The sequence below is a fragment of the Xiphophorus hellerii genome, chromosome 15, assembly GCF_003331165.1.
Source record: "Xiphophorus hellerii strain 12219 chromosome 15, Xiphophorus_hellerii-4.1, whole genome shotgun sequence".
NCBI lineage: Eukaryota > Metazoa > Chordata > Actinopteri > Cyprinodontiformes > Poeciliidae > Xiphophorus > Xiphophorus hellerii.
The window spans coordinates 20,016,626-20,044,625 of NC_045686.1; the positions used below are offsets into that span (position 1 = coordinate 20,016,626).

Below are 28,000 nucleotides of genomic sequence, written 5' to 3' on the forward strand. Positions count from 1 at the left end.
AGGAGCTCAGTGCACTCCCAGATGACGCCCGAGAGCAAGCCATTAACGGTGGGTGGACAGGCCCCTGGGAATTGACCACCTGGGCACATCTAATTTTGGAGGTCATCAACGACTGCACAATACCAATAGTAGATCTGCCGGATGTACCAAGAGAAGATGGGGTGCGCAGCTCAGATATGTATTACTACACCACTGAAGTGGACGGATGGGGCAGCAATGCGGTAAGACCAAAGGAGAAGTCTTGCCTCTACTGGGTGACAGCGGAATCCCAGTTTCGGGATGGAGTTTTGCAACACCCGGGAGGCGTGGCTCACAGGGCGGGCACGCCCTCTGATCCTAGCACCTCCTGTCAAGTCCAGCTGTCAGTGCGCATGATCACCGTCCCCTATAAAGGGATCTATTCAGTCGGAGCCGCCATCAAAGTGGTACCAGACGAGCAGACTTACGCCACCGTGTCCAGTACGGAGTCGGAGCCTCCCAAGAAGAAACCCAAAACTCACGCCTGGCAGAAGCTCGCCTTAGCATTTCCATGGAGAAAGACAAACCAAAACTGATGGACGCACCGGAAGGAGAAAAACGAGTCGTCAAGTCTAAAGGTCAGCAAAAAACCAAAAAGCGAAAGGGGAGACAGTGTTTTGTGACTAGATTGTTCAAAGTGGGGGTTGGAGTCTCATCGGGACTATCAGACAGAGGCCCGTTTTTAAGACTCCCTACCACCTCCATTCTACTCGATATGCCAAGAGAAGATTTCACTGTTTCCAATCCGCTTACCGAGGCCTATTTTCTCAAATATCTCATATATCTCCGACCCACCAATTTCCAAAACACGAAACAGGTGGAGGAGAGTGAAGAATACACGACGCCCCCTCCCACGAAGCCACATATATTTATCCCTACCGCACCGCCTGCTTGGCAAGGAAGAGGATCTGAAAACACGGTTAATTTTGCATCAATCTCCCCTATGTGTCCAAGATCTCTACCATGGACTTTTAATACAGTGTATTTCAGGGTACGGGGGATCGAGCTGCGGGTTAGGTGGGGTCCCCATTATCTTGAACCACTGCAAGGACTGTATTGTGAAATTACAGTTAATGACATGATCATTTGGACCACATCACCAAGCATGGCGAAAACCATAATACAGAGGGAAACGAATCCAGAATGTTATATATTTAATAACACCAGGCTTCCATTGAAATTGGAAATTGACAGGGTCTACCCCAATCCACCACACCAGAGGATTTATACTCCGTCATCCTGGGGGTACCGCACCAGGCTAACTCTGCATGGACAATCATTGTACACCTACATTTCAGTGCCTGCCCCAATAGGGTACAAACACGAATCCTGGTATGACCAGGCGCTGAAAACTGGCACCGCCCAAGGCCCGTTTCCTCGCCCGGACTACTGGAGGGTGTTCCACTGGAAGTGGGTGTGGAGGGGGTTGGAGCCTGATTTACCCTACCCCTCTCCCATATTTACAGCCCTGCAGCAGAGAAGAGCCACCAGACGGGTTGGAAAGAACCCTGCCACCCAGGGCCACCTCAAGGCTTTGAGGAAAGTCTGCGCAAAGCCTGATTCATCAGACCCCAGAGAAGCACTAATCTGGCCAAGATGGATGCTATCGGCATGAGACGCCGGCCTGCAGACCCGGAGTTGCTGGATGTTACATCGGACTCAGACAGCTCTACTGACACTGACGACGACTCGGAAACCTCTAACGAACCATTGCTACGGAAAACGACTACGATAACCGGAAAATCCCTATGCCTGAAAGGGCTGCTAACGCTCCTTGCCCTGCTGTTTGCTGCTGCTGTTCTTGCTACTATCTTCTACTTCATCGGAGTTGGACCGTGGTATCTCACGCATACAAGAGTCACCTACGGACATTCCAAATACGCCAACTTCAATTGTTGGAATACAAGCACCACGGCTATTTTTGTACCATGGGACGACGAAACTTCTGCCCATAATCGAACCGGACTGTTCGCCAAAGACAACGGTAAAAAGTACGTGGAACGCCGAGCTTTCGGATTGAACGACTCCACTCTGGACGACCTTCTGAATCGCACCTGGGAGATCTACAACTATGACTTCCTCGACACCGGAGTGCTCTGCTGGATACGGGTTCTGCAAAACAAAGAACGACGGACCGTCAGATGCAACTGGATTCACCCAGACCGAGGTATGCCAGAATGGCATTGCAACATGGCCTGTAGGTCGCTGCTACTGTTGCCAAATCAAGGGTACTGGGATACCGAAGTAGTATACCCAGCCCCACACAGGTCCTCAGGCTGTCGAGCCTGGCTTCCCCGAGAGGAGTTTTGGGGAGATTATCACCTGAATTGCAGGGTGGATGACACCATCCCAACTGCACCGCCGGGGAACTGGACCTACCGAAATGCCTCCCGAGGTAATCTTCCAGTCAATGCAACGATTTCGCCTACATCAGCCAATTTGACTAACATGACGGCTTTCCTGATCAGACAAGGACCTAGACAGTTTATGTATCAGGCCGAGCAACAGCACTGTTACAAACACCACTTTCTTTGGTTAAATCCTTGCCTCTGGAACAAGTTTGTGAAATGTGTAGGACAGAATTATATAGTATCAGCCATAGAAGAGTATTGGGCTGATTTTTGGCACTCTACACGTCCACACCGTACGGAAATTGAACCCTGGCTGAACAACACGTTCCCGTGGACATACATAGCCAAAGACCAAACGTTCTTTATGGGAGACTTCCCAGAGGGGACAGTTCGTTCTCACACTGGATTAACGGATCTATACATTGCCAACTTGCGTACGCAGCGCCTTCCGACTCCTGATGACCTTCTCACCGTTCCTAAAACGGACTTTGCAAAAATAGACAAGTGTGTCGCAAAAAGAATTTTTGAGAGCCTAAATGACACCTGCTGGAAGAAAACCCTCTCATCGCCACGGTGCGACCTCTGGCAGGTCGGCAACGCTTTGCACTCTACCTGGAGGTATAACTGCCCTGATCCTGATAAAGCTCCTACGGCTAAGTGGGCCCTACGAGCCTGGTACGAGGATTACTATCGAAAATGGGACTATGAATGGTGGGGACTCCAACAACATGAGTTTGAAGCCTGGGTAACACCATGCCTTACAGAATCAACAAACTACTGGGTAAAGTACCAGTACATTGCTACGGTCTACTCTAAGGAACGCATGATTTGGCCTACGATTTTTTGGAGACCGGATAGTTACGTCAGCCCAAGACCTTGGCGCATGACTTGTAAAAACAACACCAGAAATATCCTTGAGTGTGTAATAGGTTTGGCCAGACGACCCTGCGGAGAGCTCCGAGGTTGGGAAAGTCACTGCAAAGACCACTATGCAGACGAGTATGACACTCACTCTTCTGAGGTTACTTGGCGAAAGTTCAATGGAACATGGCGAAGGGCGATAGTGAGCGGACGGACCTGCACCGATGCAATTCTAGGATATCATCTCCAGAAGCGCAAGAGTATACTTGGTCTCCCTGTTCCGTTCATCCCAGACTCCCTTATGGCCATCGCGGAAGGACATGCTTTCCGTAAAAGTCTGTGTGATGGCAACATAGATTCAGGGTTTGACTGGGTAGGACCTAACCTTTTGTATTCCAATCTCACCTGCTCCACCACTACGGAGAATTGGCAGCAATGTGGCGAAGGCCCTGATCAACATGATTGTTACTGGTACGAGACTATGGGGGCAACATTGGTGGCCGCCATTTCTGAGGTTGCGGAAGAAGTTGCTCATGTGGTGGAAGAGGGCCTCAACATTGTTGAACAATGGTTAATGAGTGCTTTGAGTCTGCTGTGGCCATACCTCTTGGGCCTCCTGGGCGTCGCTGTGGCGTTGATCATCGGTAAAATCGTCCTGGAGGCGTGGCTAAAAGCACTGTGTCGTTGTAAAAAGAGGAACTACCAGCCCCTCCCCCCGAAGGAGGAGCCTACTTCTGCATAAGAGAGAGCTGCCGTGTGCCTGCGAGCCATTCAACCTTCACCGCAGCTGCTGAGAAGACCTGATCCAGAGCAACCATCATCGGACATCATGGAAACCAACTCTTCGTCCAACTCTTCAACCAACTCATCAAACCCCAACTCACTTTTTGCACCGATTCAAGTGAGTACCCTTGAGCATTTAGGGATTACCCTGGCCTGGGTAGTCTTCTGCCACACCGGTCCTTGGCCTAAGGAACACCCTATGAGGATCTTTGTCGCGCTACAAGGATATGCCAAGCTGATCCTCCGTCCCATCGTTCTCCACAAATGGGGGTTGGCTTCATCCCTTTTCGCTTGTTACCTGATGGGCCGTACCCGCATTAATTGGCGCAGGGGTGTTGTGGTTTGCCTATGGCTCATCACCGACACCATAGCCCTGATACTGGAATTGGTCATTGGGGGCACACAAGCTACCCGAGCCGCCCCATTTAAGATCCTCACAGCTATTCTAGAAGGGCTATTCGCAGTATCTATCCTCATCTATTTAGCGCGCCAGGCCTTGTCTATCAAGGGTCGGGGAAGGCGAATTTGGATGCAGAAATGGATAATTCTGGCTCTTTGGGCAACGGTTTGGGGGATCCTGGTGGTCCTCTACTGGCTCCGTGAGACCTCGGACCTAGCCATTGTTGTATGGCTGATGACCTACGCGGCAACATTCCATGATTCAGCTCATGTCTATGATCGAGGTGAACCCGCTCCGGGTCATGACATTCCGGCTCCTGTGATTAATTCACCTTGGCTCGCAAAATACGCCGGCTCACGGGCTTAAACCAGCCTACTCTCTCAGCTTTCGCTTTTGCATTTTCGTCGTTGTAAGTACATGTAGTTAATCAATAACCACTGATCATGAAGTTACCTGGGTTACTGTTTCTCCTCAGGCATCAACCTGCTGTGTGGGGTGTGGAATAACTGCAGAATCTTATGGATTCATTTGGGTTGCATCGTCTTCCCGCTGGTGTCACAAATGCGTGAACGCCAATTTTAGCAATGTAACGGCAATCCTCTGCGCCACAGGGCTGGAGGATTTGCCCTACATAGCGGATTCCACCTCTAGATCCCTGGAACGGGTGCACAAAATCGTGTGGACCTCTGCGTTTGGCCTAGACGACGACGACTTCACCACATCTCCGTTGTATACGGGACTACGGCTGCCCGTGATTCATAAATTATGGGAACACCAAATTACTCGGCAATGCCTCCCAACTTTACATCTGTTGGACGGCCGACTTGTGGCGGTGGGCGACTACCTTCCGCCTACACGTCCCGGGTCTCCAGATTTGTTTATCGACGTCGGATGCCAAACCAGCAGTGCGACTAACGAGAGAGGTACCCAAACTGAGAACCTCAGTTCATCTCCCCAAGCATGCCAGACTGAGGACATCCTTTCCCCTTCATCTCCATCACCAAGTGATATGGATTTCCAGAATCTGCTGGCTGAATTGGAAGGCTACTGCAACAACCCGTCCGCGCTGCCAGACTTCGGCATGGACTTGCCTTCGCCTCTGCGTTCCACCCTTTCCGTCTCAGGTGAAACTACCCTTGACAACGATTTGGGTGCAGAACACTGGCTTTCTCCGCCATCCAATCTGTCGGAGTATGAGGTTGTGGATTCCTGGACACCTTCATCGTCTCCGGTTACCTGCTATGAGCGGGACATCCTCACTGCCACTTGTGGTGATGGACTTGATCTCTTTTGACTTTGGACTCTGTGTTTTCTGCGCAGCACCGTCCGATCTCATGGAGGGGGTGTCAAGAAAACTGGCATAAGGGTATGAGATCTTTCCAGGCACACGCAGAAAAAGATGCATGATGGCTTGGAAGAAATAAAGTAATCCTGAAGTTTGATTAAAAGTTAATTAAGTTGAATAAGTCTGAATAACATGAATATAAGTAATCACTCAATAACTTTCTGCAAAGCATCTCTGATTAATGATCTGTAATGATTTAAATATGTAATGATTATGTTAATGATTAACAACAAGGAAAAGATGTGATTTATTGTCAATGAATATGAAGTTATAATCATCTGAAATCAATTTAACAACAAGTTGAATGTGTTTACTGAGTTTTAATAGATAAAGTGAGTTATAGAATATAGAGAAGACGAATGTGCAGTACAGCCCTGAAAACAGGAAATGTCGCAAGCAGTTCTGAACAGATGGCCAAGAAGCACAGGAAGAAAGGGGAAGTACGGGAACTTCCACTGTGGTCAGCAGGCAGGTTGAGAAATGGGGGGGACTTTTTCATGAGACACAGCGGCCGTGAAGGAAGTCACGTAGGCCAAACCTTCCCATACACACACATGGTGAGGAGAGGCATAAAAAGGGGCTGAAAAGAGGAACCAACCGTTCCCAGTCCGGCGGCGCAGAAGGAGAAACAACTCACAGAGGAGCAGATTAAGCTACGGACCACACTTCAGAACCACGGGGAAGCTCGGACTTCACATCGCTAACAAAGGACTGGGTCCCATCGCCCCATCTCTGGTTCTTTATTCGACCGCTGGTCTCGTCTCAACCCAGCCTTTCCAAACTCTGCAACAAGACTTGGAGGAAGGACAAAGGTCCCTCAGGGATAAAGAACTGGGTTTTGCAAAAGGATTCAGACCCTTTCTGCTTTGCTTCCTTTCTGAGGAGGGTTTTTCCACACAAGGCAAAGACCTCAACCAAGGATGCAAGAAATTCCTGTTGCCAAAAGATCCACCATCGTCTGGGTATGAGTTGAATCTGCTCATTGAAATTCTATTTCAGAACTTGCGACTTAACTCTTAGGGAAAGGAGACAGAGTAGTATGATTGTACATGTAAATTTTATTACACTGTTTTTGATCTATTTACAATTGATTATTGATCTGTATGTCGCATATCCCTGCTTAAGCTTGCTTAATAAATTTATACTATAAAATTCTGATGAGGTTGGTGGACATTGGAATTAATAGAGTCATTTAATCTTTGTCCAGTTCTTTTAATCAAGGTAAAACTAATGTACATGATTCCAGTAAATAGGAGGCTTCATAATTTCCTTTGGTGAGAGTAAATAATGACCCTGGGACTTACATCTAAGTCACTAAACATAATCTAGCCGATTCCAAGTGCAAGTTATGATTTAGAAAGTGGGCTACCGTTAACAGAAGTGGTTATTGGAATTATGCAGCTGTGAGGGCTACTCAGCTGATTGTTTCTTAACTGTAAAGGGTCATAACTTCTGGATTGGAGGTAGTTAGAGCTAGACGAATCACTTTCGCCACCAGTTTAAATAGATTATCTCTTATAGAGTACTCTTAGGGTAATACCCAGGACTCAGAGATTTTCCGGACCTGTTAGACGGAGAACTGGTCAGTAGGCAGCCCTGGGGAGTAGTGAGGAGTGGGCGGGGCTGACTATTGCAGGATAACCTACAGGATATTTAACATATCTCCCGGTTCCAGTGTTAAATTTTATCGGCCTGCAAGAGTGTGAACTTGCATTATTATGCAACTTATTCAACTGAGCTTAATGTCAGTGTTTTAGCTCTCTTTTTTTTAAATACCTTATATTTATATCTTGGACCTTTATGAGGACAACTTGCTGATGTGACATCCCATTATTTAAAATGCTGCTTGATATCATCAGCTTGTCTCTGCGTCTGGTAAAAGGCACGATGGTGTGTAGGAGCAATATCAGGTTCTGTATGCCCTTAAAGTAGCACATCTGTTGAGTTTATTTTAAACCTCATACCTTATAGGTCAGCATTCATTTATTGTGGAAGATTGTCGTAGTATATTTTGACAAACAATACCACCTTGTTGTTTTGATTGAACTCAAATTGTGGGTTGCGGGTTAAGTCGGCGTGACTCTTAACGCAGAACAGTTAGCCGGTCTTTAAGTGAGCGGCTGTAGTTTCACTTTGGAGCTCTTTGTGATAACTACGAGGCTGGGGGCAAAAAAAAAGTGGAGATAGCCTCCCCTCTCGAGGTAATTTATTCCTTTCTTTTGCCAAGGCGGGCCAAATCAATTCACATCTGCTATTTCTCAAAGTAATATCTACAGGCGAGGCTGTGTGTTTGTGCAGAGCATGAACTATGTTTGCAAAGTGGTGCCTGCTTACTTGTGCAGATTGACTGCGGAGAGCTGTTATCAAAGCTAATGTCAAAAAAACTTCTTTAGTCTGCAGCCTGTTCTGTATGGCGAGAAGGTACGCGGTAGTTGTTTGGTGTCTGTTCCCGCCAACTGCAGCAGTTTCACACCGAGTAAAACCCTTTGTGTGAGTGTGTTAACTTCATTGGTCACTCCTTCTGGTATCCTAAGCCCTTTTTGCACAGCCATCACACTGCAATGCAACATAAAAAAAAAAAAAAATTAGTCCCTGGTTCCAGCCGGCATTGCTTATCTCTGCTTGTTTGTGCCGGCCAGAAGAGGAGGAGTCATTCCGTCCGACTTGTTGGCTTTCAGATAACATCCCAGAAGTATGACGAGGAATTCAAGGTGTGAAAACAGTGCCGGTGTCCATTGCACGCTGGCTGTTACTTGCACTGACTCCTGTGTGAAATGGGGCTTTAAATTTCTCAATATCTCTACGGTTTTGTACATTCTAGCCGACTTGAGAGTTGAATTCAGTTTACAAGGATGAATGGTCTTTTACCAAAGAGACAGCCTTACTTTGTTTTTACTTGTATCTGGTGGTGGTAAGAAAAAATTGGATCCAGTGCCCGTGGTGTGTCTTTGAGCCAGAACTAAGCAGTATCAGCATGTGATGGTTTAGATTTTTGTGTTTGGTTTTGAGAGTGCACGCGTTTCCCGCACGTGACTCTACTTGCGTAATTTCTCTGCACTTTCTTCAATAAACTTAAAGTTTCTTTTTTGAAGTCGTCATAAGCATTTGGAGTACGATGAAAGACGAGGAAACAGGTCAGCAGCCTTATGATTCTTCAAACTTTTTCAATGAGACGTGACGTTATTGAAGCCATAAAAGCCTGAAACACACCTTCTCCAAAAACAAAACAATAATTGTGAGGGGTACTGTATCTCACATCTACAAGAGCAAAAATACATTTGTGGCGGATCGTCATTCATTTTTAATCGATTCCTTCATCTCCAGTGTTGTCTGACTCATAAATGCATGCACGGTTTTTAAAAGCTGGCAACTTCATGTGGTCATTCTTACTGCAAATGTTCGGTGATGCATTTGTCTGCTTGTTTATATTGTTTTCTAGGCTCAGCTCAGCTCACCCCCGAGTCGCTGCCGTCTGGTTGAGGTTTTGGGCTTCATGTATAAGTAAAACGTTGGTTTGCTACATTTTGAATCTTTGAAAACAAATGGCAACGTTTCATTTGCTGCCTGTCAGTTTTAATTCTATCGCTCATTCATTATTAAGTGTGTGAGGCTTCGGTGCAGTACAATGACTGGATCACTGCTCTTTATCCATAGGTGAGGTATAGCAGCACTTAGTGTGGGCGTAGGCAGCCTAAAGAGATGGAAATATTGCTTTAAGATAGATTAGGGTTAGGCTTATATTTTTTTTGCAACATTTATTTTTTATGCTATGCTAGGTCAGGTCAGAGGCAAGCTGCAAAATATTTAAAGCCTAAATATTCATATTAATGGCACCAGTTTTTTTTTTGTTTTGTTTTTTTTCCCATTTTTTTCTCCGAAGAGTTTTTGCGGCGCTAGTGGCTCATATTTTTTCTACAGTAGGCAGACAGGAAGGAGGGTGAGGAGAGGGGAGAAGACATGCGGTAAAGGTCGTTGGGACCGGGAGTCGAACCCGCGACGTCTGCGTCGAGGACTAAGGCCTCCAAACGTGGGGCGTGCTAACCCCCTGCGCCACCACAGCACGCCCCGATGGCACCAGTTTTAAAATAACTTCTCCACTAAAAGCATCTACCCCCTGTCCATTTTTTTCTGAAGAAAACCTCTTCAGAAAAAAAATGTATGCACATATGCAAAATTCATGCATATATGAAATGACGGGAAAAACCCCTTAAATTGGTCAAGCAATTATTAGCTGGATAAATCAGAAAATAGGTCCAGCTACTCTTTTGTTGGAGTCACTTCAAGTTCTCATTATGCTGAGGTGAGTGAATCCTGCATAATGTATCTTTAAACTCCAAATTATGCGTGGAAAACCTGCCCATTGACTAATTTCTCCGTACACAGTATCAAAAATATTTGACGGAAAATAACCCTTAGGAAGCTGAAATAACAAAGGGGAATACCAACTGGCATGCTATTGGCTGGCATTTGTAACGCAGCCAATTCAGGCGTGGCATTTATTTTCCTTGGTATCCCAAGAGATGAAGAAGACTATAGACGTTAGCTTCTGCGGTTGTGCTAAGACGACTTCTACTGCATGTTTTAATCTGTATTAAGGTATATTTGGTGTTTGGACCATTAAAAAAGGGAGTTCTAAGCAATTTATAAGGAGTCTAGACTATTTGTGGATTTTAGCTATTTGTGGGCGGCGCTGGTCCAAATCAGACCAATGCCGCTGGTCTGATTTGGCGCTGATCCCTGTTTGACTTTTGTTTTACCTTTCCCCTGAATATTAACCAGACAGATTTTGCGACCAATCTGTGGTGGGTACTTTTAACACATTGCAGTCTGTAATTAACGTCCATTCAGGAAGTCTCTGGGCTGGTATTGTTCGTTCTGTTACAGCCAGCTCCAGAACACAGCTGCCCCTTCTTCTGTAAATAGTCAGTTATTTTGCTTGAAACGCAACAGCAGCTTATCGTCTCCTGACTTGAACGTATGAAAGATTAGCGACACCAAAAGGTTGCAAACCGCTGAGTAGCAGATAAAACGACTTCACACACACACCCCAACACGCACGCACACACAAATGGGCACATTCGCTTCAGAGTGGAAGCTTCCTTTAAAAGCTTGCTTCAAATGCTGTTTGCTGTGCCGCCGTTGACATCGGCTTCTTCTTGTTGTTTCATTTCACTTGAGAGTTCGTCATGTGTCTCCTGTGTCAGACTGTGATGCTCCGAGTACCAGGCGACGGGCTTTGTCCTCTGCCAATCCTCCTTTAATGCCTGTCACTTGCCTGGATCAGAGGTTTGGAGCTGTTTGTATGTGGAGGGTGGGGAGCTAAATCTTGAAACATCCCTCTACAACAGTTATTTTAGACTTACTGGAGGAAACTATAGGAAGAAACACCAACACCGTGACAGTGTCATTAGTATTTATAAATATGGTATGTCTGCGATCTGGACTTAAAGTTTTATCGCAATATAACTACATGACTGTGACCGTGTGTTTCAACAATTACAGCCCCACAAACATAAACAATGTTCTTGAAAAGCTTTACTTTTCGTAATTCTCTTCTTTAGGACGTCCGTCACATAAAGAAGTGGGATTTGTATCACTAAACTGCACATGGTGACTGTATTTTCGAGTTTATTGGTGCTTTTTGGTGCTTTCATTGAACAAGCAGTGGAGAGAATAATAAAACTATCAATCCTGTTAATAAGGTACTGGTTTTAAACATCGTTAATCGAAATTTATCGTGACAATGATAAATCAAAAGAAAATTTATCACGATAAATGATAAGCTATACAATAAATGCTCACCCCTAACTACTATTAGCCAAATGTAGCATCTTATTTGAACGCATTTTACATATATATATTTTCAATCATATGCAATTCTGTGAAACACTTTTTGCCCTCTTGTTTTCCTTTTTTTGGCACAGATAATGAACAAGTCCATCCATTAATTTTCTGTACACCCTTGTCCCCAGTGGGTCGGGAGGGCTGCTGGCGCCGATCTCCAGCAAACGTTTCGGGCGAGAGGCGGGGTCACCCTGGACATGTCGCCAGTCTGTCGCAGGGCTAATGAACAAATCACCAAACTAATTTTAATATCAAACAAAAATAAGAAATCTTTATTTATTTGATGATCTGAACCAAGTAAGTGTGACGTAATAATCAAAAACAGAAGGGGGTAAATACTGGTTCCCATCACTGTACCTTTTTATTCTGTCATACAGAAAGTGCTGCCTGTTTTGTTCTGGAGGGTTGTTTTTAGTTATGAATCACTCTCTGATGTTAATAGAGTTCCTCTCTCCTCCGTTCCCACTCTTCTGTAACATTAAGATGTTTTGCGCTCCATTTGCCTGCACGCAGGGCAAAGTGGAGCAGACTTCATCTGTCACACACAGACACCGCCGAGGAATCATAATGTAAAACACTAATTAGCTCCGATCCTGACGAGACTTCATTACCGAGTCAGCATGAGACGGCACGCTCCCAAAGATTTTTTTCTTTTTTTTTTTGCGGTTGTCGACTTCGGAAGGGGAGGAAAGGGAGAAAGGGGGAAAAAAAAACTAGCGGAAGATTTCAGATTCAGGTATTTCAGGTGTGGCTCTGCAACCGGAGATCAAGTTTTGGGTCATGGTATAATCCGCTCCCCTGTGCCTGTGGTATACAGGTGGCTTGTTTGCCTACGCCTCAGTGAACGTCTATGCAAATATAAAGAAAAAGAAAAAAGAAAAGTGGCCGCAGAGCTGCTGTTGCGGCTGGCATGCAGGCGACCAAGCGTGCCCATTTCATGTCCAGATATTTGAATCTGTTGAAAGCCAGAGCACAGCGCACAGCCATTGTTATTTCAAGAAGATTGTATACTGTGCAGCGCTGTAAAGACGGTAGCTGCCTTTTAGATTGTTCGTTTTAGCCGCAGGGGGACGGAGGGTTATGATCTCATACTTCTGTTCACTACAATAACACTCTCATTTGGTCTTAAACTAAAGAGAATTTGAGTGCTTAGATGTTTTTACACACTATAATGCATTTTAAACATAAAGTTGTCAGATTTCCCAGCCACACCAATTATCTGAAGCTCTCCTGCAGGTGGCGGCTGGCATGTGGCTGTCGCTGCCGAGTGGTTTTGTGATAGACTTGATGTAGCTAAAAAGAGCTTCTCATTGATGCACATTCTGATATTAGCTTACTGAGAACAAAAAGCAACAAACATGGCATTATCCTGTGGGGTTGCTTTGCTTCAGGGACAAAGGAGCTCTTCAGAACCGTTAGAAAAAAATGATGGCTTTACATATAAGGAAATCCTAGAAAATAAAACCTCATCAAGGCTGGAAAACAGACAGCTGGTTCTATAATGAAAGCATTTAGATCACAGTATGTGCTAAAATAGGCCAATCAAAGTCCACATCTCAAACTAACTGAGCATCTTTCAATCCAATCTGACTGAGGAGGAGATCGTTTGTGATTTAAAAGTCAAAAGAGAAGGCAAATATTTCAGTTTTTGGATTTTCAGAAACGGTAGAACCAGATACCGAAAGACTTGCAGACGTAAAGGCAGAGAAAGAAGGGTGCTTCTACAAAGTGAGCTTTGTCATTTGTATCTTACAAGTTTTTATCATTTGAACCCAACATCTTTGGCTCTCAAATGGAGCCGTCTGCTGCCGGGCATTTTATACAATTTTAAAAGCGGTTACATGACTCCAATAAATACTATCCCCCACCAGGAGGTCACTTAGTTATTGTGTTTGGATCAGGGATCGTGAGTTGTAATTTTATAAAAGTTTAATAGTTTGTAAAGAGGTCGGAAATAGAATTTATAAAATAGAAATAAGGTTTAATACAAAGCTTTTTGAGACAGAAATGTACAACTGAATAAAAATACACTTTGATTTTAGCATTTTCTTTAAATTTCTCACTACAATACATAAAAATGCCCAACTCACATTTTTACTTTCATCTATATATAAAAATACAACAAAGATGCATCATTTTCCTTTCATTTCAGAATTATGCTCTGTTCTCTGCTTGTGGGTATCTATTTTTTTTGTTTGAAAGCACTTTAAGTCACTATTGCATGTGGGTCGACTTATTGCCCGATCTATATATAGAGTAACGCAATTTCAGTTTTAATTAAGGTGTAGTCATATCTCTTTTTAATCAAATAAATCTATATGTATGGACAGAGCATTTGTACAAAATATTAGAGGTGGCATGTGTTTTTGTAAGGTTGATTTCATCAATTTTTCTCTGAAAGATTTCAATCAACAGCATGACACAGGCGGTCTTAGAGTTGCTGCGTTACCCTAGCACCGACTTCATTGTTTGTTCTTTCTTTACCAAATTGTGCTCAGATTAATCTGAGAATAGCCACATTCAGATTCAATCTTCATCGCAATATATTTAGCTCAGTCTGTTCTCTCTCTGAGATGTTTAACAAAGACTCTGCGCACAGCTCTGCACCATTTGCTGACATTTAGCTAAATCTTGCACATGGAAAAGTACAACAATGCCCTCCAGTAAAATCTGGCTTTGATGATTAAAAATACATTGGAAACTTTATATGGAGAGTAAAATCTGATGTTTAGGAGCTGAAACATCAAAAATAGCCAAACCTGTCTTTGTTTATTGCAAGGGAAGAGTGTAGGAGTCAGGTTGTTTGTCTATGAGTAGCAGTAGATGGAGGAGGGGAAGTATTATGTTACTCTGTACAGCTAGAGAACTTTTTGCTCACTTCAGCGCTTTGGTATTACTTTGGTATTTAAATCTGGAATAAACTTCCATAAAACTGCAAAACAGCTGAAACACTGCGTTCCTTTAAATCGAGACTGAAACCCACCTGTTTAGAGTTGTAGAAGTAAGTGGAACATTCATCAACATATTTAATGTTACCATTCTGATGCTGATATTTGACAAAAAATAATTATTAATAATAAAATAATTAAATATTTCCCCCGGGGCCGCAGCAAAATTGCCAAGTATTGACCTGTCCGCGGTAATAAGGTTGGGGACCACTGATCTAAAGCACTTTGAACTGCTTTGTCACTGAGTTTATTTGTATTATGTGCAATACAAATAAACCTGACTTGACCTGAAGTACACACACTCAAACATGCTTTCTTCTTGCATTGATGTAGAACTCAAGTGCACATGCTTTCGCCCCTTTTCTGTGTGCAATAACTAGCTTAGCTGAACATTCTGCGCCTTTGAGACATTTCTCCTCTGTGGATCAGTGAGTGGCAGATTGTTCCCTCTCCTCTGGCATTTATTTGCCTATGAAATGTTTGTGCGCTCACAACGAGCGCCAAAAGGACCGTGCCACCAGGTGTGTCAGATAAAGCACTCCTCCCAAACGTGAAATCACAGACAGACAGGCGAACGCAACAAAAAACAAACCGATGCCAGAGCCCTGGGTTCCCGGCCGTGCTCTGCCGCTCCACAAAGCTGCTTTTGCCTCGATTGGAGAACAACAATGAACCCTCCGCCGCGCCGTAGCAGCTTCTGTCGTCTTGGAATTTCTACAATTTAATCCAAAAGGTCAGCAGCAAACTGTGAGCGCTGGAGTCAGATCAAATTAAAGTTTGAAAGCAAACATGATTAAACTGCTATTTGACTTTTCAGTGTGAATTTCTCCCAAGGCCTGGAGACAGTTCCCCCGCACCCCACTCTCTCTTTCTACAACAGAAGAAAAGATTGACAGAGCAGGGAGCACCAAGCTTTCTTTTCTGTCATCGCTGCGGAGAGGAGAGAGATTTTACTCTTTTGAAATTCACCAAATCTCTTACTGTGTGCATTATGCATGGATTTTTTTCTTCTTCTTCTTCTTCTTCTTCTCCTCGTTCAGTGATGGGGCTTCAATAGACTTTGACAATCATCAAAACATAGAGGGAGAAGAAGTCACATAGCGTTGCGGGGGAAAAGTGGCTTTGCGTTGCCGGCTCTAAAAATGGAATTCCGGGAATACCATATAGAAGGACTACAATCACAAATCTACCTCTCATACTTCTTTCCCTCCACCATTCAATCCCTGGATCCTCTCTTACCTCTTTCCTCCCTGTGACTAAAGGCAGCCCACTCCTCTGCAGTGGCTGTCTGGCTCCCTGATTTGCTCGCTGCTCGGGGAGGATTTGCATAGACTGGCCCACTTGGTGCTTCTGCCCTTCCCCTTTCCCTCCCCTGCCCTCCCCTTCCTTCCTCTGTCCCATCATCTTCGCTTAGTTTCACCTGAGCTCGCTCCCGTCCTCCTCTTTCTCTCCCTTTCCGTCATTCTTGCATCCTCCCAATCCCTTCTCCTCTCTTTTTTTGCCCCCACTCCTCCATCTCACCCTCCCAACTCTTCTTACCAGTCCCTTCATTTTCTCATCTCCTTTTTTTCCTTCTTTCGTTATCAAGTCTGAAAATCTCTCTCGTTCTCTTGTGGAGTAATACAAAGAGCTATCAGTCTTGGTCTCCCCGGGTTAACAAGCCAGACTGCCTCTCGTCTTCAGGGGGCGAAATAAAGCGAAAGCTAGAGAAAGAGATTGGAGAAGTCAGGCAAATGTTGGATCCAAACTCTAGGAAGAGAAAAGATCTCAACCTCGCGTTGAGAGTCTGTGGCTGAGCTATAAGGATGTGGAAAGTGCGCCTCCGCTGAGACGGTAGAAAAACAGAAAACTGACAGTTCGTGCCGGAGTGCGTGGAGCTCCGCATCTTCCCCGCCGTTCCCTCCCTCCGCCTCTCCCTCCTCCTCAGGCTCATAGCTGAGCCTTGTGTGTTATCTGTGGCTTGACGAGCGGAGTTGTGCAGAGCACAGCACAGCGAAGCGGCGCAAGCGAGGCGGAGGGGCTGCAGCAGCGGGTTCTTCACTCTCACCGTCGCTCTCTCATACACCCAAAGGGCGCAAAGGGACGCGTTCCAGGTGTCATCCACAAGCGTGTGCGTGTACGCGCACCAGCAGGGTTACGTGGTCATCAAAGGAACTGCCACGGGGCAATCCTGCCGAGAAAAGAAAGTAAAGACATATTGGATTCTGGTTCAAAGAGCCAGCGAGCAAACGGAGAGCAACGGGATATCTGGAGAATTCCAATGAGTGGAGTCCTCGAGACCTGGCTCGGCTGCGTCTTGTTTGGAGGGATCCTACCCTATCGGGGATCTTGTCTCGATTTCTCTCTTGTTATGGAGTTTGCTGCTTTTCACCAGCAACCCGAAACTCACTTTTTCTGAGAACCGATCACGCCTGCTTCTTCACTTTCTTTTAAATATCCTGTGAGAGGGGGAGGAGGGCGTGATGCTCCCCGAAGGAAAGCCCCAGGAGGGCCAACTGTTCTGGATGTTGCTTCTGGCCGTGGGGTGGATGACGCTGGGTTCTGCATGGGGTTCCTTATCTCCAGACCTCCACCTGTTGTCCCCTACCTCTGGCGCCCCTGTGGCCCCCGCGCTGCCCCGGCCTGATCACCCGCACGGCCCTCAGGGGCCAAGGCACCATCAGCCGCCTGTGCCAATACACCGCTCCCCAATGGGACTACGAGCTGGTCACGGTGAGTCCCTGCCAAACATCTCTTCTTTTTCACCCTGCTGTCGGGCTCTGCTCCCTCTGTCCATTTATCATCATGACTTATCGCAGCAAAAGAAGCTATCTGTAGATGCCTCTCTATCATTTTTTGCCCCCCCTCTTTATAACTAACTCAGTTCCTCCCTCCCTCTGTCCCTCAATCTTTGTATCTTCCGCCTCGCTCTCCCTCTCGTTCCAGCTCGGACAGCTAACGATAGCTGACAGCTGCTCTGCATCACAGAGCCGTATATCGTCGATGAAATTATAGGTTTAATTGTCAGTGAAGAGCGTTGACAAGCCAAACACCCACAGCGACTCTATCAGGCGAGGATCAAGCGGTGACTCTGAATTATCAAGGTCCCCAAACGGGTTAATGCAGCCGTAATTGATGATTGATGGACACTCAAGAACTGGAAGATGGTTCTGCTCATCTTTAATAAGTGTGCTACTAATCCTGCTTTTCTTTTTCTTCTTTTTCCCGGTTTTGCCATGAGCCTTGTCCTTTTCCGTGTTAGGGCTCTGTAAGACAAGATGCACTACGGCATCTGGCATTTGGAGGAAGGCTTAAAATTTAACAGCCCCGTTTAAAAAGGCTCATTATTAATTTTAAGCATCTGTTATGTCATCTGGCGGCTGTGTGAGCTTTTCGAGCTGAATGAAAATGGGTGGTCGAGCACTTTGTCAAGGCTTTACACGCTTTGCAGGTTTTTTTTCTGTTTGCACCCAAATTCAATAACTGAGCAGGCCTTTTCGTACCATTGTCATGTTTCTCTTTGGCTCTAGTTTTCTCAGTTATTGAAGAAAAGAGTCGATGGATCAGAAACAAGTGCAAGGTTTAAAAACCGAATTACTGCTGAAATTACACAGTCATCAGCGTAACTTTTGACTTCTAGGACAACAAAATAGCTTGAGATGTTATTTAAAAATGACAAATCTAAACTTTCACCTGTGTTTTTGTCTTTATTCATACTGTACTTTACAGTAGCATCTAGAAGCTTCTTTGCTTGGTGTTGCATAAGATCCACTGAATAGCATCTCTTAAAAATTGGTTTGACCCCGCTCTCTGTTTGATTCCTACTAATGACGTAGGGTGATTTTAGCTCGTCGAGGACTCTCAGCACAGATTAGGTTGACGGGCAGAGACAGAGGAAGTGAGAGCTCTGCATCGCTAATGTGACATGTGCAGGACAAACAAAAATCTAAGATGGGGCAGGAATGTTCTTTAAAAGAAAAACCTGATAACATAATGGCCTAGAAAAATACGTTCAATTCTTTATTTCAACCTTAGCTGCATGTGCAGATAAGCTGGAAAATTATACTTTACTATCTTTTGTGTTCAAATGTTTTTACAGTGAATAAGAACCTTTTCTGGCCGATCCCAACCTTCAGGTTTCTGAGATTTGGCAGATTCAGATTTTGACCTGTTCTGTTTTTTTTGTTTTTTTTTCATTCATAGGACTATAACATGAATGACAGAAAATGTTTAGTAGTTTGAACTAAAAATAATGGAATTACAAGATGATCCATTAGTTAAAAATAAAGCCAATCAAACTATGTTCTGTTGGTTGATACATTTATAGAAAGACAATTATGTGAGTTCTTATTTCTGATTCATTTAACATGAAATCTGATTTTTATGTTCTTGATGAACTAATCAAGGCATAATTAGCCAGTTCCGATTACTGTCTGACTGATAGGTGCATCTCTACTAAAAATCTAAAACATTTTTCAAGGCTTTCACGCGTAAAAGTTCTCTATCCACACTATGTTTGCTCATACGTGCTGCGAGCAAACAGGGCTTTAGTTGTCCAGCACATAGCTCCATGTCTGTGCAACAGAGTTTTATAACTGGATATTTCTTGGCTGGAGTTGGTTCTGGTTGACTTTGTGTGAATTTGCATACAGAATGTGGTGACTCAGTGCAGAGTGAGATAAGAGAGAGGATAAAATCAGGAGATTAGGATATGTGTGTGTACGTGCAGCCTATTAGCAATTCATCTGCAACAGACTGACCCTCCTTTTTTGTGTGTGTGACTGTAATTAGATTCAGAAGAAACTTTGGTAGAAAGCAAAGAGAGCGTAGCTGCATGCTAAAGTTCATCTGTTGAGGCACTTGGACAAAATGAGAACTCGCACACCTAAGGAGACTGATTTATCGTGTGTGTTATTGGCATGCACAGATCATCACTGTGTGATTACCTTGAAGCTGCTGTCAGATGATTTCTTATGGTGCCGTGCGTCACGGCATATTGAATGAAACATGTCACGTGTTGGGAAAATGAGTGAATTCTGTGGAACTTGTGGTCCTGTTACTTCTCTGCACCACAAAAGCACTAAATCTTGGTCTAACACTAATTTTGGTCTAGTTTCTAGTGCAAGTACCTCAGTACACTTAAGAAAAGACAAAACCAACTTACAAATAACTTTTCAGCACAATATAGGAGCTTCTTTTAAGTTAATAATTCCTTAATATTGATGAAGACTGTTTCACTTATAATAAGACATATTTTATATAAGTACTTTTTCATCAATATTAATGAATCATCGGCTCAAAATGAGCTATTATAAATTGCAGAAAAAAATACTTATGTTAGCTTTGTTTTATTTGAAGTGTACTAAGGTATTTGCACTAGAAACTAGATTTTTTTTTTTTTTTTTTGCAGCATGTAATATTTTTAATGTGATTGAAATTGTGAATAGTTGACGTGTATTGGGATCAAGGGTGTAGAATTTAGGTCATGTCTACACAGGTATTTATTTTATTTTTATTTTCCTAAAACAGATGTGTTCAAACACATCTACATGGGACTGATCTCTGAATATTGTTTTCATCCACACGGAAACACTGAGAACAGCCCTAAATCCAGTTTTTCACTCCCTCATCCTCCACATACAATGGAGTTTTTTTGTAGCACGTTTTGCAGCTACTGCAGAATCCTCAATTAGGTCCCACAGGAGCTGCAGCACCACAACAGACATTGTTGTTGTTTTCGTGTGGTGTGTTTGGGGTAAGAAGTCAGGTTAGAGGTTGGGCTAATACATGAGCGCATTCATAAAAATGTCCTCTAAAATGCCGTCTGCCTGAGGATGTGGGGCAAAAGCAGTTACAGACATTCCTGTTTAAAAAAACGCCCCAAAAACATATGTGGATGAGGCCTCAGTCTGTCAATGTGATAATGGAGAGAGTTTATTTTGGGAATGAAATCTCAGTGATCTCAATTCCCCCAGTTGGTCAGATCATTTCCACTTGAATTAATCAAAAAATAGGTCAAGCCGTCAGTTTTACTTGTAGTTTCTGGCAGGTTTAGTGACTCTTCATCAATGCAGATGGCATTGGATTAGTAATTAATCATAATTGCATTGAAATATTTAAAGTGGTGTGTGCAGTACAGACTACATGGTGTGCGTGAAGTGCGGTGTTGGTACAGAAAAATGTTTTAACATGTCTAAAATGCCGGTCTAATAGGGGTAGTCTAGAGTGTCGGATGTGCAAAAGAACAGAGTTAGGTGTTCAGTCATGTGATGGAGGTACGATTAAAAATCCTTTGATTTCATTGCATCATAAAACCAAATTTTTAACAAACAATGTATACCATAATCAAACACCTTTTATTTAAAATGGATTCACAACAACTATTCCCACTACTTCTAAAAGAATTCCACATTTTTATAATATTATTTGTAATATTTTTACTTAACTAATACATTTTGATATAGTTTTTAAAAAATAACAAACAAATGGAAAAGCTAGTTGTTGAAGTTCATATTGACCAGGAGTTACACCTTTTTGAATTTCTGTTTTGCCTAATTGAGTAATACTAGCATAGCATTAGCTTGTTAGTTATTCAGGGTATAACCTATACTTTGAAGGAGTGCTACCATCATTAAATTGGTTGTAATCAAAATCTAAAATTACTTCAAATGAGCCTAATTAGTCTTATTTAAGCCAGCTGTCAGGCGGGGTGCAGCAACAGGTGGAGGATATTCATATGAGAGACAGTAGGAGAGCACTTTAGTCCCTTGGGAACACTCTGGCATCTAATTATTACCTTGGGATCCCTTGATAGAAATAACCCGCCCTACTCCCAGCATGTTTTAGTAGCAGACAAAAAACAAGAAGTGTTCAGACATCATTAGCATTAAAAGGCTGCATGGTATTTGTCATTTTAATAAAACTCAACCAGCAACGCCCACTGTAAAAACACAAAATCTTACCTACTATACTAGGTATACTATACTATTTTTTTTTTGTCTAGTTTCTTGTGCAAATATCTTAGTACATTTGAAATGAAATGAAGTTAACTGACAAATTATGTTTCAGAAAGAAATAGGAATTTGTTTTAAGTCAAAGTACTAGTTCCAATGGCAGATCATTTTACTCAGAACAAGACATTTCCCCATATTATAAGTGAATAATCTGCCACTGGAACTAGAACTTTTTCATCAATATTAGGGAATTATTGATTCAAAACAAGCTCCTGTTTCTTGCCGAAAAGTTACTTAGAAGGCAGTTTAGTCTTATTTCAAGTGTACTGAGATATTTGTACTAGAAAACTAGACCAAAAACACTTGGTAAGATTTTTTGCTGTGTTTAACTAAGTGTTTTAGGAATAACATAAACAAAAAAAAAAAGAGTCCATTTCCATAATTTCCTTTGTGCTGGAAAGCCTGAGTGCCACGGTGTGTGGTGTTTTCCCTTCACCCATAGTGTCCCCATCAGCTCAGTGGGGTTTGTGTATGTTTAGTCATGTGGCTGTAAATTAAACTGAGCTGACACAAACAGTATTCAGAACATTGCATGTTCCCTGCAGCAGCTTAAAGTCAGTGTTTTGATGCTCATAAGTGACCTGACTCATGAATTATTCAGGCTCTAAGTTGAACAGAAACGTCCCCGTTACATTGCTTCTGCTATTATATGTAATCATTCCAGCCGAGGAGTGTATTCTTAATGGACCTCTGCTGTAGCACAAACAGATGTAGGTGACTAATCATATAGGCCGTGGGTACAGTAAAAGTGATATTAAAGCATTGCCGCTTCTCCATAAGTCGAGCAGACGATGTCTGGGAGCGAACGAGCCGACTGAATAACAATTGTGAGAGTGTTTTGACCCGCTTTGAAGCTTTGCCCTCAGCACTTAGGGGGGAATAAAAGCGAGGCAGAGGGGGGAGTGTGTGTTGTTTGCCTATGTGGGCATGTGTGCCGGTCGTTTGATGTGGGATCACCTTGAAGAGAGTGACTTTGGCAGCGCCCTCTTCCACGCCGAATGGACCTGTGCGGGACCGAAAAGTCTCGAGAAGGTTAAAGTAGAGGCGGGGCGACAGGAGGCAGAGATACAGTCGCGTTACTTCCAGAGATAATCTCAGTCTGCGCCAAATCCTCCCTTTCTTTCACAAATAATCAAAAGCACTGACAGTTTGGGCTGTCTGTGTTCTTCGGGCGACTGAGACGGTTTGGAGAAAAAGTGGGAGTTTAGTTTGACTGAAAGGCGGATTAGTTTTGCTGTGGGAACAGTAATTCAGAAGAGAAGTGAAAAGCAATTTGATGTTTTGAACTTAGCTGTTGGTTGGTTTAGGGGGATGTTTCAAACTTTAGCTCACACGCTACCAAGACTTAACAATCTTCTTAAAGGGGCAATAACTTCTCAGCAAGATAAAGGGGTTTGTTTTGAGTCAATAACTGCTTAATATTGAGGAAATAGTCCCATTGGAAGATTATTTCACTTATAACAGGGTGTCAAACTCATTTTCCTTTTGGGCCAAGTCAAGATCATGAATGGTCCTAAAGGGCTGGTTGTGCCAGAGTGTATTGATAAAACCTGTTAAACAGTTAAAATATAAATAAACTGTTAAAATTATATAATATTGAACATCTTTTCAGTCTATCCATGATTTTGCAATTGCCTTTGTGATTTTTTTTTGCAATAAAAAAGTGTTTATGTAGTAATTTAGAAATATATTTGCACTTGTCAATGATGTAAATGCGACTTTTTGTTACTTGCCGTATCATCATAGATTATAACTCGACATTAAGCAAGGCTGAGGCAGCTGTTTAGTAGAAGTAAGAATGCTGCCATCACTTAGAGCCAATGTTTTTCACCATTTTTGCGAAAAATCTGCAATGAACTCACACTTGTGTATTAGCGTGAAAAAGTGCAGGGATTGGTTGATTTTGCGTGAATTTCCATGATAATTCACAAGACACTTGATGAACTAATTGACGCAATTTGGTGGTAAATGGATAAAAACCGCTTTGAATTGATTGCTAAAATAATATTTAAGCACACCGTTATCTTGATGGTTCTATTTATGTGTCCCTTTAGAGTTTAAAGGGCCACATAAAAAGTTATGGCGGGCTGGATTTGGCCCCTGGGCCTTGAGTTTGACACGTGACTTATAACAAAGCATTTTTCCCATGTTATAAGTGAAATAATCTACCAATGGGACAAGTTCGTTTTCATCAGTACTAAGTAGTTATTTATTCAAAACAAGCTCCTATATCTTGCTGGAAAAGTTACTTGTAAATCTTACCAAAATTACTTGGTAAGGGGGCGTGCTGTGGTGGCGCAGCGGGTTAGCACGCCCCACGTTTGGAGGCCTTAGTCCTCGACGCGGACGTCACGGGTTCGACTCTCGGTCCCGACGACCTTTGCCGCATGTCTTCCCCCCTCTCCTCACCCTCCTTCCTGTCTGCCCACTGTCGAAAAAATACGAGCCACTAGCGCCTCAAAAACTCTTCGGAGAAAAAAAAAAGAAGGAAAAAAAAAAATTACTTGGTAAGATTCTGTGCTTTTGCAGTGTAGACAAAGATCTGCACACATTTGTAATGGAACCGCAGCTACTGCTGTTAAACAGAGCCAACTTGTTAACTAGCCACCACACACACATTTCCCATTTTCTGGGGCAAACGCCCAAATTATTGCCATTTTAGTTATACTTTGGTACTTTGTGGTTCTCGATTGCATTTGGAGGAATCTTTGAATTGCATTTGAAAAGCTTTGCAGTCTCAGCTGAAGGTCTGAACGCGGTTTTGAACCGTTTTCAGGTCTTGTGTAGAGCATATAGGTGTCCCAGCTTTATAATTCTTGTTCCACATGTGTCTCACTGAGGAAATATTCCAAGTAGCAGGAGCATGTATGCGGGCATCATGCAGCGTTTCTGTAGGAATAAAATGATATTGCCCTCCGGCAACTCATTGGAGGGGGGTAGACGATTGAATTTAAAGATGGAGTGAAGAAAAAGAGAGCATGACAGGTGAAGGACGGGAAAAGGAACTGCCGGTTTCTGTTTTCCTCGGTGCGACAAGCTGTGTTCTCATTTAAAAACATCCCTCGCTCGCCTCTCTTCCATCTTCATTCTGCTCTTCGAAGCTAAACTTCCCGTCCTCTTTTTTTTTTTTTTGCAGCCCCGTTTATGCTCCCGACAGAAAATCGATAGAAAAACCTGTTTAGGAGGCTCGATTGTGTAGTTATTTTAGGGAGGTTTTCTTTTTTTATATATATATATATTTTTCTCCGTCTCTTGTTTTTTTGCTTTGCCCTCGCACGTTCAAGCGTTTTATCTCCGAGCAGACAAAAGACGTTTTTCATCCTCTCCGGAGATGGAAGGAGAGAAGGGAGGACGGCGGTGGGGAGGAGTGGAAAGGTTAAGCGACGGAACGAAACAAGACAAAATTAAAGAAAAAGTGTGAAAGAGGAGTTGGGGAAAAGGTTGACATTGACATAGTAGTGGCTGCCCTCTTGCATTTCCTGTTTATTCTGACCTTTTTTTTCCTAATGCCTGCTCAGCTTACAGCCTCCATTTTTTACCCCCTGCTTCTCTTTCCCTATATGTCTTTTCTTTCACAACATAAAGACAAGGATCTCTGTTTTCTCCAGAGCTGTGTGCTCTTTGATGTCTCTTTTTTCCCCCTCTGAATCTGCTTGCTCTGCAAATGACACAGGAAGTCGATCCTCAAACTTTCACCTTGGGGGAAAAAAAAAAGGCTTGCTTCCTCTCCACCCTCTAGTTCTTGACTTATTGATTCTAAATCGTTGCCTCTTACACTTTGCTATTGTTTTTGCATTTTTTTTACCACTTGAATGTTGCAAATGTCTCCTACATTTACATTTACTTAGTAATTTTAATTCAGCCTTATTTTCTTAGGTTTAATTTATTATTATTGTAAGTCATCAAGGTCGAGAAGCAGCAAAACAGTCCCAGACCACCATGCCACCACCACCATGTTTGACTTTTGAAATTAGTTTGTTTGTGAAGTGCTGTCGGTTTTATGCCAAATGTAACCAGACGCACACTTTTGAAAATCTTGTCTTGTCAGGCCACAAATCTTTTTTTTTGCCAAATGTCTAAAAGGGTAGTCAATATGTTTTTTTTCAACTCCTTCAGACTAGCCAGCAGTAATTAGTAAACATTTGGTGGAACTGTGCACCAGCTGGGTTCATTATAGGAGCTGCTTTTCAGTGAAATGCTGGTTAAAACGTTGGTAAAGGATGAATAGGGGAATCATGTTGTGATGACTTCCTGAAGGCGGAGTTTCACAAAGAGCTGGAGTTTCTTAAGGAGACAGGGGCCCAATTTTAAGACGTTAAATTACAAAGTGAAATGTTTAAGTCATATCTGATATACATTTATCATATTTTTAACAACTGAAGTTAACATAATTTCTTGATTGTGCTATAAATTGGCACTTTGTGTCTGGAAAACTCATAATACAGCCCCTTTAAGCAACTCCCCCACCCTATTGATTACAAGCCCCAACATGTAACTGTGTAGATACATGTGTAGAAAGTGAAGCCACTGATTGAAGTCTGCAAATCTCTTCTTATGTTACTTTTTTTATCATCTGGAAAGATTTTTCTCTCTGATCTTCTCAGTCCATGATTGGGAAGAGGAATACTTACTTTACCTCCTTCCAAAGCCAATTACTTTAAATGGTTTTGTTCTCGTGTCGAGTCTGTCTCCATGGAGACCGCCACACAGCCCTCCAGACTGAACTGAATGGAAAATTTCCCTCAGAGGTCATGAATCATGTAGAGTGTGACCGGCGCTGACATCATAAGGTTAACTAACGGCTCGCTCCTTCGTATCCCTGCACCGTTTCCGCCGACTTCCCTTCCCCGCTCATTACGGTCTCCCGTCACAACTGGCGGCAGGAACGCGGCGGTTGTGCCTTTGAAGCGCTCGCTTTCCTCATTCAGATCTGCCGCGCGGTAGGCTCGTCCACCTGCAGCCGGGCTTTTCATCGAAACAGCACAAGATGATTAGGTGCGTTTGCACAGCAGACGGTGACCTTGAGGGAGCCAGATGAATGATTTACTGCAGACCACCATTCCTTGAGCTCAGACGTCTCCTCAGGATGCCTGTCCCTGGGCAGTAATTAGCACTTCAGTGGTATATTTTTATAACTTTTTTTTATTCTCTGAGAGTTTTAGCACATTTGAAGGTAAAAAAGATGGAGCTAAGAAGTATATCTTAAGGGTGGAATGAGGGAAAATGTAGTTTTGGCATTATGTATGGAAAAACGGAGACTACTTATTTGTTGATCTGTCTGTAGTGTTGAGCGTTTCAGTCCAGCCTTGACTGTTTTTATGCTTAATGACTTGTGTCTAAGTGTAAAATTTACCATTTTTCTTTGTTCACAGATAAAATCTCTGGAGTTGTGCGGTTCAGGTTTAATCAAAGTGTTTAAATTTTGAAGTAAAGTTAAGTAAATTCAGTAGTTAAAACCTCCAAAACAGACGCCAGTTGTAATCTGATGACTCGACTTTCATATCTAGGGCTCATAATGGCATCAAGATCTAAAATTAGACCAGTGGCAGTATTTTTATAGTTGCTTCTCCTAAAAGCCACTAAATGACTTTATAATAGCATTGCTAAATGATGTCAATGTTTAATTTGCTTAAATGACCATAACCATCTCAGCGTAGTAGATGCTATTGAAAAGAATAATAATGTTGTGGGAAACCCTCTAAAAAAAAATACTTTCTTCCCTTCTGTTGATTCTTGTTTATTTTATTGTCACATTTCCATCCTTTACCTTTATCTGGGCTGGAGACCAGCAAAATTAATCCAGAAAAGAAACACCGGTGAAATGACTCTGGGTTTCTGTATGTATTTATTTTTGTCTGCTGACTTTTCTGGTTTGGTGTTTGAATTTTATAGCTCACTTAGGAGCCTGCTAAGTCAATAGATTAGTTGAGAATTGCTTTTTGAGGGAAAAAAAAGTCATTAGAGACATTTTAGTACTTTCGAAAGGTTGCTAACAGTGGCATTTTATTCTATTGTGCTGCCATACACACTTTAAAAAAGTGGTGGTTGAATCTTTGAGTCTTTTGCAACCAAAGACATATTTTAAACTTAGAAGGGGACTAGCTCCTGAGGTGCCGTGTTGTGTTCACAGATTCAGCTTATAAATACGGGTCTTTAACATATATATAACAATAGAGTGTTGTAGTCAAGACCACCTTACCCGAGTGAACACAGGACTGGACCTGTCACGATAACAAATCTTTCTTGACGATAAATTATCCCAGAAGTTATTGTGATAAACGATATTGTTGTTTTGAGACCATTTCCTTAGTAATATATTGACGTTATAACGGAATAATTTAAGAACACATTCTCAAAGACCAAAAAACTTTAAATTCTAATTAACATTTAGCTCTGGAACTAAAGACATTTTAAATATCCAAAATAAATAAACAAAACAACAGAAACAACAGATAAAA

The 28,000-nt window shown here is 42.9% G+C and overlaps 1 protein-coding gene and 1 long non-coding RNA gene across 11 annotated transcripts in view; one reads left to right on the top strand and one right to left on the bottom strand.

Moving 5' to 3' along the window:
• The window catches only part of nrxn3b (neurexin 3b), a 424,389-nt gene that overhangs the window by 256,568 nt on the left and 139,821 nt on the right, over positions 1–28,000 (top strand). The window lies entirely within an intron of this gene.
• LOC116733755 (uncharacterized) lies at positions 11,303–27,990 on the bottom strand. Its single transcript, XR_004342106.1, has 3 exons — positions 27,981–27,990; positions 19,686–19,688; positions 11,303–11,821 (listed from the first exon to the last, which is right to left on the bottom strand). It is a non-coding gene; the product is annotated as an uncharacterized LOC116733755 (long non-coding RNA).